Source organism: Bos mutus, chromosome 16, assembly GCF_027580195.1.
Source record: "Bos mutus isolate GX-2022 chromosome 16, NWIPB_WYAK_1.1, whole genome shotgun sequence".
NCBI classification, from domain to species: Eukaryota; Metazoa; Chordata; class Mammalia; order Artiodactyla; family Bovidae; genus Bos; species Bos mutus.
Window position 1 is genome coordinate 6,623,508 of NC_091632.1, and position 14,149 is coordinate 6,637,656.

A 14,149-nucleotide genomic window follows, 5' to 3' on the forward strand; every position below is an offset into this window, starting at 1 on the left:
CTGCAGGCCCAGGACGGGGTCACAGTCCGGCTCCAGAGGCTGGCTGCTTGCAGAACCCCCTATTTATTAGAAGTCAATCTTTTTGCTATTCTGGCCTTCACATGATTGGATGTGGCCCACCACACCATGGCAGGTCATTTGCTTGACCTGCCAGCATCTATTGTTTATTTCAATGTTAATCTCATCTAAAAAATACCTTTACAGAAACACCTGGAATAACATTTGACCAAATGTCTGGGTACCATGGCCTAGCCAAGTTGACACATAAAATTAACCATCACACTAATGAAGACTGCTCTTCCTAGGACAAGCTGGGCAGACTGCTATGCGTGATTGGCATGGGGAGGGTTGCAAAACAAGGGAAGCACAGGAGACAGTATCCAGACAAGGGGTGACGGAACCTGAGCTCACCCTGTGGCTTTGGGTGGGGAGGGGACGGGGGAGTCCAGAGCTATCTGGGAGTGAGACCTGGCCTGACTCGTGAGTGACTTACTAAAGACGTGGCAGGAGGAAGGGGAGGAGCTGGGGTTTCCCTGGTTTCTGGCTTGAGCTCAGGGTCAGGTGTGTTCATTTCAGGCCATGCATGGTGATCAGCAGTCTGGCTGCAGGAAGGGCTTGGGAGCCATGGCATGGCTGCAGCTGCTGTGCCGGGTGAGACCGCCCGGGAAGGGTGTGCAGGATGAGGAAGGACCAGCGGGTAAACTCCAGGAACGCTTAAGGGGTGAACAGGTTGTAAAGTACCTCCAGTGGTAAAAATTATTGTTATTATTTTTTGTGTTACCAGTCTGGGCCCATCATTTTTATTTTTATAATTGTATTATTTTTGCTTCTTTAAACTTTTTACTTTGTACTGGAGTATAACGAGTTAACAATGTTGAGATAGCTTCAGGTGCACAGCGGAGGGAGTCAGCCTGACATTTACGTGTATCCCTTCTCCCCCAAACTCCCCTCCCATCCAGGCTGCCACATAACACTGAGCAGAGTTCCCTGTGCTGTATAGTAGGGCCTTGTTAGCTATCCATTCTAAATAGAGCAGTGTGTACATGTCCACTCCAGACTCCCCAGCTACCCCTCCCCCCAGCCACCTAAGTTTGTTCTCTAAGCCTGTGAGTCTGTTTTGTAAATAAGTTCATTTGCGTCATGTCTTTTCAGATCCCATGTAAGGGATGTCGTACAGTATTTCTCCTTCTCTATCTGACTTGCTTCACTCAGTATGACGATCTTTAGGGCCATCCATATTGCTGCAAATGGCAGAATTTAATTCTTTTTAATGGCTGAGTAATCTTCATGATATATCTGTGCCTCATCTTTATCTATTCCTCTATCAATGCATGTTTAGATTGGTAAGCATTATTATTACTCACGCAACAGAATGGTTTGTTGAGATGTTGCTTTGTAGCCCCACCCCCACCCAGTCACCTTTGTCGTTTCTCTGGGTGGGACGCAGTGGCCTCCTGCAGGCTTCAGCTCTGAGCCCACTGGGACAACACCAGGGGTCCTGAGGAGCAAGGGCAAGGATGTGGCTTTGAGGGGAGATGGACTGTGAGCAGGAGAGAAGATGCCCTGTGCAGCAGGCACCCCGCGCCTCCCCGCGTGGTCCCTGGGAGAGGACGAGGCCCCGCAGGGATGGGGTTGGGCGGTGGGCCCCAGGTTGCTGGCCTCAAAAGATTCTTGCACCGCACCTGTCCAGGGTGCCGGAGCCCCAGTTACCAGAGACGCCTGCAGGCCAGAGCAACTGTGCATTATATGGCAGCCCTCCCCTGCTTCCTGGGCTTCCCTAAGCCTTCAAGGACACTGTATGAGAAAACAGAATTTTGTGCCATCTCTGCAGGCCCAGGACAGAATCAGACTGGTTTAATCAGAATAGGGGAAAAGTGAAAGCAGGGACAGACTTGATTTTCTTGGGCTCCAGAATCACTGCAGATGGTGACTGCAGTCATGAAATTGAAAGACACTTGCTCCTTGGAAGAAAACCTATGACCAACCTAGACAGTGTATTAAAAAGCAGAGACATTACTTTGCTGAAAAAGGTCAAAGGTCCATTTAGTCAAAGCTATGGTTTTTCCAGTAGTCATGTATGGATGTGAGAGTTGGACCATAAAGAAGGTTGAGCGCCAAAGATTTTATGCTTCTGAATTACAGTGCTGGAGAAGACTCTAGAGAGTGCCTTGGACTGCAAGGAGATCAAACCAGTCAATCCTAAAGAAAATCAACCCTGAATATTCATTGGAAGGACTGATGCTGAAGCTGAAGCTCCAATACTTTGGCCACCTGATATGAAAAGCTGACTCACTGGAAAAGATTCTGATGCTGGGAAGATTGAAGGCGGGAGGAGAAGGGGACAACAGAGGATGAGATGGTTGGATGGCATCATCGATTCAAGGGACATGAGTTTGAGCAAACTCAGGGAGACAGTGGAGGACAGGGAAGCCTGGTGTGGTGCAGTTCAAGCGTCGGACACGACTGAGTGACTGATCAACAATAACAAAAGAAATAAAGGGGAGGTCCCTGGGGTTCCGGCGGCGAAGCCTTCACCTTCCAGTGCAGGGGGTGCACATTCAGTCCCGGATCAGGGAGCTAAGACTCCACATGCCTCAGGACCAAGAAACCAAAGCTTGGCAGCAACATCGTAACAGATTCAATAAAGACTTAATTGCACAAAAGAAATAAAGTAATATGTGTGTCTTGAGAACCCAAATTTGTAGGTTGAATTTGTAGCAATACTGTCATCTTCCTTTACAGATAAGGAAACTGAGGCCCAGGAAAGCTGAATAGTTGAGTTAAAGGCACACGCCAGCCAGGGATTGATGTGGGATTGGAAGGTGGACCTTTCTGATGCCAGAGCCCTAACCTGTGGCTGTAAAACTCCAGACGTGTAAGGGACCCGAGACGGAAGGCAGGACGCAGGTCAGGAACAAGAGTTGTGGTCTCCAGCTCACCCACTTGGTGTGCGAGGCAGCGGAGGGGCAGGGCAGAAGCGCCGGTGGAGACTGACAAAGCCCAAAACTCAGGCTCTGTCCCAAGGGGTCCGGCACTGCAAACGTGGTCACAAGAAAAAGACAAAGCTGGAAACGCACATTTCCCATGTGAGATCAAATGGTAGACCTTCGGTTATCTTATTAAAGATCCAGAGGAGGCCTGGACCTGGGGGTAGGAGGTGTTGCTCCCCCCGCCGCCCTAGGAGCCCCGAGCACCCGGAGACGCTGGGCTTGGGAGCAGAAAACGGGTCTCACCCGGGCCTGGCCCGCTCAGCCCGTGGGGGGAGGGGCTGCCGCTTGGGAGAGACCACCGAGCTGACCGTCGGCCTTCGTCCCCGCCCGCTTGGGTGAAGAGGCAGGGCGGGCCTCCATCAGATCAGGGGGCGTCTGGTGGCTGCGCGGGGCCTGTCTGTACCCCGACCCCTCCCAGCGCGCCCAGTGGAGCGGCCGGCCCGGCCCCTGCCCGGCCCCGCTGACTCGGCCCTGCGACCGCAGGCCCTGCGGAGGACGAGGACGGGGCTCGCCTTCCGCCCGCCACGGCGGCCCAGACGGTGCCCTGCGGGCGCCCTCGGCTAATCCGTTTGGAGACGCCAGGATGACTCGGAGCCCAGGCCCCGCGTCGCCCCCCGACCGCGTCCCGCGGCTCACGGCGGGGCAGGTGCGGGGGCACTGCCAGAAGCCGGAACCCTCGCTGGTGAGTGACTCCGCACAGAAACCTCTTGGGGGTCAAGCCCGGGGGCTTCATTCCTCTTATTCTCTAGGGACGGGAACCGACCCGGGGCCGGACGCGAGGCAGAGCCGCTGGGAGTGCGGAGCCGACGGGGCGGGGCCGGGAGGGAGCCCACCGCCCGGGGCACGGCACCCCCGCGCCGGGTCCGGGCGCCGCCCGCCCGCCGGCCCCTCTCCCGGCTCATCTTCCGCGCCGCCTCCCGTCCCCCTTTCCCCTTCCTCTCCCGGCCCTGCGTCCGCACCGCGGGGTCTGAGCACCGCCTCGGCCGCTCTCCGCTCGCCGCGACCACCAGGGGCGAAGGTTCCCGGCCTCCGTGCGCCGCGGGCGGAGCGGGATGGGGCGCCTGCCGGCCCCGGCGCCCTGACCCGGCGCGGGCTCAGCCTCCCTCCGCGCCCCCGGGACCCCGGCCCCCGCCGCCCCTGCACCCGCCCTGGGACCACGTGTTCAGCCTGCCCCGCCGCCCTGGCCGCCCCCTCTCTCCTTTCTGGAGACCCGAGAGAATTGGGAACTCGAAGGAAAGAGTGCGTTGTGTTAAAAGTAAGACAACCGCAGACATGAAGCTAAGTAGCAGCGCAGGGGAGGCAGGCGTCGTGGGGGTCTTTGCACTGGAGACCAGCCTCCAGCCCCGAGGACGCCGGGCCCTGGGGCGGGCCAAGAGGGCGCTCTGCGCAGAGCTCCCACGTGCCTCTCGGTCTGCACCGGAGCGCTGTCTGCCTGTCAGCCGGCAGCTGGTGGACCCTGTCTCTCCCGATTCCTCCCGGATGGGGGTGGGGGGCGTGGGGACCAGGCCCTGGGGGCAGACCCTGGCCACAGGGCCTCCGGGTGCTGCCCCAGGAAAAGGCTGAGGACTGGGCAGCTGGGCGGGGGCAGGGGTTGGGGGAGCCGCTGCTCTCCCCAGGGCTGGATGTCGCCAGCACTCCAGAAACCCATGCCCTTCTCAAAGGTTTGGGCTGGAGGTGCCTCTAAAATAGAATGGACGCCTCCCCCCACCCCCCACCCCGCCCCCCGCCCCCCGCCCCCAGGGCCTGTTCATCACTCGACCGCCTACTGAGCGGCTCAGGTTCGCAATTTAGGAGAGATGTTGAAATACATGTGTTTTGGAGTCAAACAGCCTCAGTTTCTTGCTCTGTAAAACGGGGGTGATGGGATCACTCATGTGGTGGTGATGAGGGTGAAGAAATCATGTGGATAAAACGTGCTCTGCTCACAGTAAGCTCTCAATAGAAGGTGGTGATTTGTTAAAAGATGTTTTCTCAACATTCTTATCTTTAAAAAAAAGTTTTTCTTCTTTCTCACACTCGAGTCTCAGGAAAAAACTAATACTATTTCTGCACGATAATTGCATTTTCATGTTCCAAACCTGTTTACCAGTGGCCAGGTTTCACTTCCTCTGGTTTAGCAGCTCCAGGCTTCAAAAGGCAAGCCCCCTCCAATGACCAGGCCACCGGTTTGTGGCCGTGGCACCAGCTAGCTGAAAACAGGCTGGTGCGTCACCCCTTCGGCGTCTCTCAAACTACCCAACGATGAGGAAGGAGGGGAAGGAGGGTTTTTTGAATTGAGGTTAGATGCCATGGAAATTGTCCCTGAAGGTGGCTACATGTGACCTTTGCCCTCCCGCCCCAGAGCTGTGGTCCCAGCGCTCCTGCCCCCACCCTCTATGACTCGGGGAGCAGGTCAACGCATCTCCATCAATTTGTTCATATACACGCTCACCAAAGTGTTCTGGGTGCTCTGATCGCTCTGTGGGGGGCTTGTGGGTTCTGAAGAGTGGCGGAGAGGCCCCAGACAGGCTGCTGGGTGCTGGTGAGATGACATGTGATGAACAGAAGCCCCCAGGCTGAAACCAGAGGGGGAGGTCACCCAGTATGTTCAAGAAACCTCAAATACTTCACTCTCGCCTTGGATGCTGGGAAGTGGGTGATTGCCACATTCTTACCCGCTGTGAGGAGCTGGCTGAGAAGCAGTGCCTGTGGGCAGCAGGGTGGGGTGAGGGGACACAGCGCCTGAGCATTCCCAGGTCCGTGTGAGCTTGGGTTGAGGGCAGCAGGTGGGGTGAGGGGACACAGCACCTGAGCTCTCCCAGGTCCGCGTGAGCTTGGGTTTTGCGAAAATGTCCTCCTGTGTATGTGCAGTTTCCGAGTAATTAAAATAGTTCAAAACTTAATGTGAAGATTTCCCAATGTTAGTAAAGCAGAGTCAATTAATAATATAATGAACTCCCATTTATCCATCACCTAGACTTAGTGATTATTGACATTAACCTCTGGTTCCACAGTTTATTTTTTCTTTAGTGAAATATTTTAAACAAAATCCCAGGCTTAGTAACTTATCACTTCTAAATGTTTCAGTGTGCATCTCAGAAGAAAAAGCACAAACCTGGCCCGTCTTCTTCTATGGCCGTGTGCCTGTTAGCACCCTAGGCCCTCAGTGCCGCCCAACCACGTGTTTGGAGTCCTCCAGCTGCCCCAACACTGTTCTTTAAAGTCAATCCGCTTGTGTCCAGATCCAGTGAGGCCTGCGCATTGCATTCTGCTCTTTTAAGCTTGTGCGGGTCCCCTCCCCACCCTGAGTTTTTGCTTAATCGTGTCAGTGGCCTTTTGAAACAGGCCCCACATCTGGTGCTTCGACTGCTGCTTCCTTGTGTTGCATTTAACTTGCTCCTGACCCCGCGTTTCCTGCAACGCACAAGTTTAGCCTTGACTAGGATGCTGGCTTCTGTTTTGGGTGAGAACACCTTGGCAGGTGAGCTACAGCCCCGCGGTGCAGCTGACCAGGGAGTTCCGGGTCCTCCACCGTCCCCTGTGTTTCCCCCTCGTCACTGGGAGATAATCTCACTGTGAGGCAGCCTCGGGGCACCCAGCCACCCAACAGCTCCTGTCAGCTTCCACCGCGAGGCTTCAGTATCTGTCCATCTAACAAACACCCACCACTGTGGTCTGAGTCATTTCATTAGCGCCTGCAAAAGGAGATTTTCTATGTCTATTTAAAATAATTTTTTTCTCTTAAAAAGTGATAAACTTCATATGATGTGAGCAATTGCCTTCTTAGTGACCCATTCCCCGTGCAGACTGTGACACAGGAAAACCCCCAGAGGACGTCCACACTGGTTTGTTATGTTTCACAATAACCTCCCTGTTTGCACCACACAGTGGGGCGCCCTTGGCAGGCTCTGCTGACGTGTCTTTCCTGGCACAAGTCTGAGAACATGGGGTGCATGTGATCTCCCGGTGTGGGACCCAGAGAAGCAGCTTCTTGAATGTCAGCATTTGTGAAGCAGCTGAGGCATGAACTTTCCTTGCAGACCCCGCGTAAGTTGTTTGTCTTTCTTTGGGCTCCTGTAAGTGGGCTTGTTCGTAGCAGTGGCTGGTATGGTTGAGTTTGTGTGTATCTGGATAGTTTTGCCTTGACATTAATTTTTAATGGATGGATACATGGTTCTACCCTTTGCTGGGTGCATTTTATAAAAGTTTATATGTTAAAATATTTATAAGTAAATATATATCATACATATAATAAATATATATTTAAATATTTATTTTTAAGAGCAAAAACTAGGTAAATCTCTGAAGAACATGCTGGGCTCCCATCATGGGATTGTGGGCTCTGTGGGCTGACAGGGAGCAGAGGGGTCCCCTCACCCAACCCCCCCCAGGCCGGGGTCCTGCCCACAGCTGCCCGGCTGTCCAGCAGTGGACGCAGCGCCTCGGCAGAGCGGTGGCCACAGGGAGGCCCTCTGTCTGTCTGTCGCACCACAGGGGCCGCTCTGGCCTCCGCAGGACACTCCAGGTCCCAGGGACCACATGTCCTGGGTCTGCTCACAGGCTTGCCCCGGAGGGTCCCTGTGACTGACTGAGAAATCAGTGATGTACAAAAGTGACTCAATCTGCCTCGTATGATTTTCAGTTTCAAGAAAAAAGAAAAACAGAGCTTTTGCCAAGTTACAGGTCCGCGGGGCTCACGTCCCTCTGTGATGCCGTGAGTTTACAGCTCTGATCTTTCTGTGTGTGGGGTGGAGACTCCAGGGATCAGTTTGTCCTGAGGAGGGGTGGCAGTCTTTAATTTCTGTGGTCCCGTGGTCTTGCACACAGGTCGGCACATGGTAAAAGCGAAATAAAAACGCGTTGAATCAGTGATTTTGAGAAGAGAAATCCCAAACCGTGGTATGACTCAGTTCTATCTAATGAATGTCTTTCTTGGTTTTTTCGCTCCCAATAATTACAGCAAGCGTACAGTGCTTACGTTGGGTCATACTGCCCTTCACAGATGAACACGTCTAGCTCTCACACTCCCTTGTGATAAAAAGCACTGGAGGTGAAAAGAGATGGATGACAAAGGCGATGAGGAGGAGACTGAGTCTGGAACCCACGGAGCAGCTGGTGTGTTTCACAGTCAGCACCTTGGGTCTCAAATAATAATCATTCAGATTCACAGTCTATTTGATTTTCTGACAATCTACCACCTACATGCCTTAAGAAAAGGAAATTGATTTTCTTGTGCAATAAATGAGACAGGGCAGATTCATCAGCTTCTATGCTCCTACCCTTAATGGATGACTTATTTCTACTCCTGTGATAGTAGAGAGGAGGAGGACCTGCCAGTTAACAGCGTTTTTATGTTTTTTTTTTTTCCTGGCTACAACAGATAAGTTTCCTAAAACAACAAACTGTTTGAAAATAGGAAGTGAAGCAGATGAAGGCATATTAAGTCTCAACTATCTTTTCTTGAACTTTCCTTGGTTAGCAGCTATCTAGCTGTAGTTGTATAAAACTTCTTTTTCAAATTCACGTCCTAGAACACAAAATTATACTTAATTTTGCTCATCATTTTATATGAATAAAATTTGAAATGAGTTTAAATTTTGGAAAACAAATAATAAAACACTGATGACAACTCTGACGGGCGCTTGGTTATGTGGCTGTTGTCCTTTTCAAAGCGCTTTGCTGTTGAAACTGCTGCTGCCGGAGGAGGTGGGGGGGTTTCCCATTAGAAGGAGCAGGAGGGTGAGATGGGTCACCCGTGGCCCGAGGGCGGGAAGCCCCGAGGAGGGCCAGCTGGGGTGGCTTCGGGACCCCCACCCAAACCAGCCCTGAAGTGGGAGGAGGGGATGCCCGCGGGCAGCACACACCGCAGAGCGGGCACGGCCGCGGCCATCTGACTGCGGAGCCTGCTCGTTACACAGGGCAGCCTGGTCCAAACGCCGCGGGGATGTCCACGTGGCAGCTAAGAACAGGGCTCATGACACCTCCTGGAGAAGGGAAGGCAGAGCCCCTCCCAATGGCAGCAGCGTGGCCCGGGACCATAAGGGAGGAGAGCCGGGGTTCAGTGAGACCGTGAACGCAGCGCAATCAGGCTACAGGGACCTGGGATGGCTTTCACCCTGCATGGGCCCTTGTCTCTCTTTAGGGGATCACAGGCCTGGGAAGGTTTGAGGCAACAGCTCCTGTAAAAACCGAAACTTTGAAAACAATTGAGCCTGCCCTCCAGCTGTGACAATCCCGGCCCTGTGAGCCTGTGGGCACAGCACGGGACGTGGGGACAGCCTGGGCGCAAGCAACTTGCTTTAGGGTGTCTGGGCACTGGGAGATCAGAGGAGAGACAGCAGTGTGTACACCCAAAGACAGTCATTCTCAGAGCAGGGTGGCTAGATTAATCACCCCCCCCCACCCCCCACTGTCTGGCACCTCTTCCTGGGGCAAACCACAGCCTCGCAGATTTGCAGCTGCTCTGCAGGCAAAGCCGAGCACCGCCCCAACCTCCCCCCCAGAGCCCAGCAGGAGAGACCCGGGCAGCCAGGGGCGGGGTGGGGGGCTGGGGGGGTGGGCTTTGGCACCTGCCTCTCCCAGGCCTGACCCTGCCCTCAGCACACCTGGGACGAGGCCCACTCCCCCTCAGTCAGCTGCCCAAGCAGTATCTCCTGGCGGGGGGCAGGGAGCAGGTTGTATTGGTTTGCGTTGCTCAGAGAAACAGGATATACACACAGAACGCTTATTATAAGAAACTGGCCACGCGGTCACGGAGGCCGGGAGGCCCTGGGGTCTGCACGAGGCGGCTGGAGGCCGCCTCCCCCATCTGGCTGGAGGCTGCCTCTCCCATCCGGCTGGAAGCAGGAGAGGCCTGGTGTCCCAGCTCTGCCGCCGGTCGAGAGCCCACCTGGTGGAGGGTCGTCCGCGCTCCTCGGTTTTCGATTCAACTCTCACCCGAAACACCCCAACAGCCTGTGACCAGGCGCCTGGTGGCCCAGTCAAGCTGAGGCGGGAAGTTAACCGTCCCACTGACCTTCTGAGAACAGCAGCAGATCCAGCGGGGTGGCCTTCCCCCCGGGGCACCCTCTGCTTCAGCGCTAACGGGTGAGCAGCAGGCAGGCCAAGCTAGCAAGTCAGAGGAGGTGGACGTGGGCGCTGGCTGTGGCCCAGGACGTGGGGCTTTGAAGTCCCACCCTGTGCGTTGCTTTGGCGAGTCAGCAAACCTTGGCCTCTGAGTTCCCATCTGTAAAATGGGAGTAATGATACAAGTCCACAAGGCAAGTTCCCCGAGCTTTCCGAGCCTGTTTTTTCATCTGGTGAACAGGGAGAATGCTACTGCACCCGCCATAAAGTTGCTGGGAGGGTGATTAGGAGACCTAAAGCCCTCAGCACCTCTCCTGTGGTGTGTTCTCAGGAAACAGCCATTATTTTAATACCTACTTCAGAGCAATATTGTAATGATACATTGTATAACAAAGGTCTTTGAAACAATATAATAAGATCGTCATATTGTATATTTTTTTAAACTTGGGAAGACACCAAATTGACAAATACTTTTTTTAGGATAATAATGCCTGTTGTTTGTTAAGGGTGTGGTGAGCAGGCACCCACAAGCCTCCAGAGAGAATGTAATTTTTTTCACAATTTGGCACAATGCACCAAAGTCTCAAATTGTTCATAATATCTGATGAATAATTTCACTTCTAGGAGTTTGTCCTGAAGAAAGAATCAGAAATGAAAATAAAGATTTTTGTACAAGAATGTTCATCACAGAATTACTTAACAGAGTGAAAAATTGAAAAAAACTTTAAGGGCTTGTTGAATAAAGGTGGTTTACATTTCATATAATGATGTAATGTAATGTTAAAAAAGATGTTTAGAATAATATTCAATGAGCTGATAAAATATGGCATGTTGCCGACTGCCGGGCACAAAGTAATATATATACAACATACATTCAACAAGACTTCCCTGGCGGCTAAGACCCAGCGCTCCCAATGCAGGAGGTCCAGGTCAGGGAGCTGAATCCCACAGGCAGCAACTAAGGCCATATAAATAAATAAACATAAATATTTAAAGAAGATGCATTCAACAAAGCATTACTGAATGCCCATTTTGTGCCCATCACTCTTGGGCACACAGTAGACCCAGTGTGGGGTCCCACATAGGTTGATCACAATTTAGCCTGGAAAAAACTTACATGTGTTTTATTGTAATGTAATGTAAGGTGCTCAGTCGTGTCTGACTCTGTGGCCCAGTGGGCTGTAGCCTGCCAGGCTCCTTTGTCTGTGTGTATTATTAAAATACATACAAAAAGAAGGTACATTTTCACGGTGGAATAATGACTGTTTTCTATATTTTTCCTTTATATTTTCTTATGATTTCTTTTTTCAAAAAACAAAGAACCTGCATTACTTCAAAAATCAGGGGGAAGCTTACACTTTTTAAGGGAAAGGCCGGGCCTAGGTGACCAGCGGTGTGAGCTGGGTGTCGCACGGGAGGGGTGGCAGGGCCGGGCAAGCCGGGAGGAGAGAGAGCACACAGGCTTGAGTTGCCCTCTGCTTCTCTGTGACGCTGACCGAGCCGCTTCAAAGCCGGTCCCAACGAGGGTAAAATGAACTGATCACTCCTGCCTGCCCCCAGGTCAGGAGGACCAAGGAAGCCCCCTCTGTGCGCCTTTGACAAACATCTGCTGTGCTGCAGGATGCGGGGTCGCCTTCCTGGGCCTGGGTCTCCCCGTCCCCCTCTCGGAAGGAGCAAGATGGACCTCCTGCCCTGCTGGGCCGTGATGGACGCACACAGGGGTCTCACGCAGCGCCCACTCTTCTCCTGAGATGCGGGGGCGCCTTCAGTGAGCCCTCCGGTGACGGCAGGAGGAAGAGGGTCTCACCTCCTCACCTCCTCCTCGTCCCGCCCACCAGCGCCTCTGCTCTTGGCTCCCGGGGGTCTTTCCATCCTTTGCCCCGTTGGATGGACCTGGGGGTCTTGGTGGGGGCGGTGGGTGGTCAGTAACTTCTTTCAGGTACCCCAGCCGAGGCAGGGCTGGATCTAGACCCTGCGGCTCTGACAAGCGGGATGTCCCCACAAGGTCCAAAGTGGTGTGGGGCTGAGTCATATCACCGAGCGGGGCTTCGCCTGCCCTGCCATTCCCGTGAACTCCCCAGATCACTCACCCTGGGGCCCGGCGACCACACGGTGCCCTGAGAAAGGGCCCAAGAAAGCCCAGAATTAGTCACCAGCTCAAATCAGAATCACACAGGCCAACGTGCCCGGCCTTTGCCCAGAGGTTGACCTTAAAAAAACCCAGAGATGCTCCACCCCATCTCCGCTGCAGGCCACAGCCGGTGGGCAAAGGGCGGGGCAGTGGGCCGGGACCAGCTCACCCCGAGGGCAGGGCGCCTGTGGTCTAACACCGCAGCTTACAAAGCATGTTCAAGGACTCGGCTTCGCCTGACCCGTGAGGAGCCTGAGCAGAGCAGACAGAAGCGTCGTCCTCCACGTGAAGAAGGGGGGTTGGGGGCGTCTGGCCGGAGTGCCCCAGGCAGGCCCTGCTGGGATCATGCCAGCTCAGGCCTGGGTCCGCCTTTAGCCTCAGCCTTGGGGCCCCATGACTGCTTTGTTCACTGCCCTTAAAGAAGGTTCCCAGGGGGCTTCTCCAGGGGTCCAGTGGCTGAGAGTGTGCCTGCTGCTGCAGGGGACATGGATTTGACCCCTGGTCCGGAAGCCCCATGTGCCTCGGGGCAGCGGGGCCCGTGTGTCCTGACGACTGAGCCGGGGGGAATGAGCTCCACCACAGAAGCCCACACCGCACCTGCAGAACGGCCCCTGCCCTCCGCAACTAGAGATAGCCCGCGCAGCAACAAAGACCCAGCTTAGCCAATAAATAATCAATAAAACTGTTTAAAAAGCTTATAGAAAATTTCCAGACAGAGAAGTGGCGGGGCCTTCCTTTGCTGTTGCCCTTTGACAGATCATACAGACAGTGCAACACCCCCCCCCGCCTTCCCCTTCCCACTGTTTCTTACGATTTCACGTTATGATGGGATCGCGACGGTCACTCCCCCCACAGGTGCGTCACGCGTGTCCCCTTCCCCACCAGGCACAGGGGCCACAGCAGGGGACCAGACACCCCGCCTGACTTATGGAGCTCAGGTTCTGATGGGAGAGACAGACAGAAAGCAGACAGAAAGCAGACGGCTTCCCGTTAGCTGAGAAGAGAGACACCATGGCGCCTAACTCGTGCCAGAGAAAGAAAAGAACAAAAGGTGGGTTTTACCCAGAGGACTCTGCGGTTCCTAGTGTTCTGCGCCAACAACACCAATGCTAACATTGATTTTATATCATCCAGGCTTGAAGTGTGTGGGTGTGTATTTAACACGAGCAGTTGTTACCCCCTTTTCTGTTTCGCTTACCAGCATTTTCCAGTGTCCCAGCAGTGGGAGGGAAATGCTGAGTTTTGATAACTTCTGGTGAGGTAGGGGTTTGGAGTTGGAGAAGCTTCCTTTCTGCCTGTCTTTGGGGAGGTTGGTGTACCAGCAAATCGGGAGAAGCAAGTGGCAGGCCTTAAGATGGGGGCTTCGTTGGAACAGGCCAGGAGAGCTCCTCTGCTGTGAGCTGGGACCTCGGCATGTGACTCGGTCATTTCTTGTCTCAGAGAGCTACGGGGAGGGTCCGAAGGGCCATGGTGCACTGACCTCTCCAAGACTGAAGCGTCTGGAATCAGTCCTGCCAGCCCGGTGACGCCCACGGGCTGCAAGGCCCGCCTCCCTTGGGGTGTGGTGGGACAGGCCTGGGTGTGTTTCTTCCCAGTGTGACCTCCTCGGGCAGCAGATGAACGGTGTGTCTGCTCTAACCCAACAGCCCCAAAGGCTGCACTCCATGCCTGGAGCGGGCCTGGTGAGACCGGCTCTCCAGGAGAATTTCTGAGTTCTTTCCTGCACTGACTGATGTTTCTTTAGGCCAAATCTGCTTAAAAATATAAAGACTGAATTCCCAGCCCCTCCAGAAACCTCCAAGGCTGTCACAGACTCAGAACACAGATGCCCTTCAGCATTTGTCCTGGATGGACCCAAAGGGAGTGAGGATAAGGTTCCGCCAGCCACAATGCCACACTTCCACTCGGAAGTGACGCCTGGCTGGCAGCTGCGCTTAAATCTTTTTCCCCTCCTCTTTCTCTGAAACCTCCAAAATGGGAAACG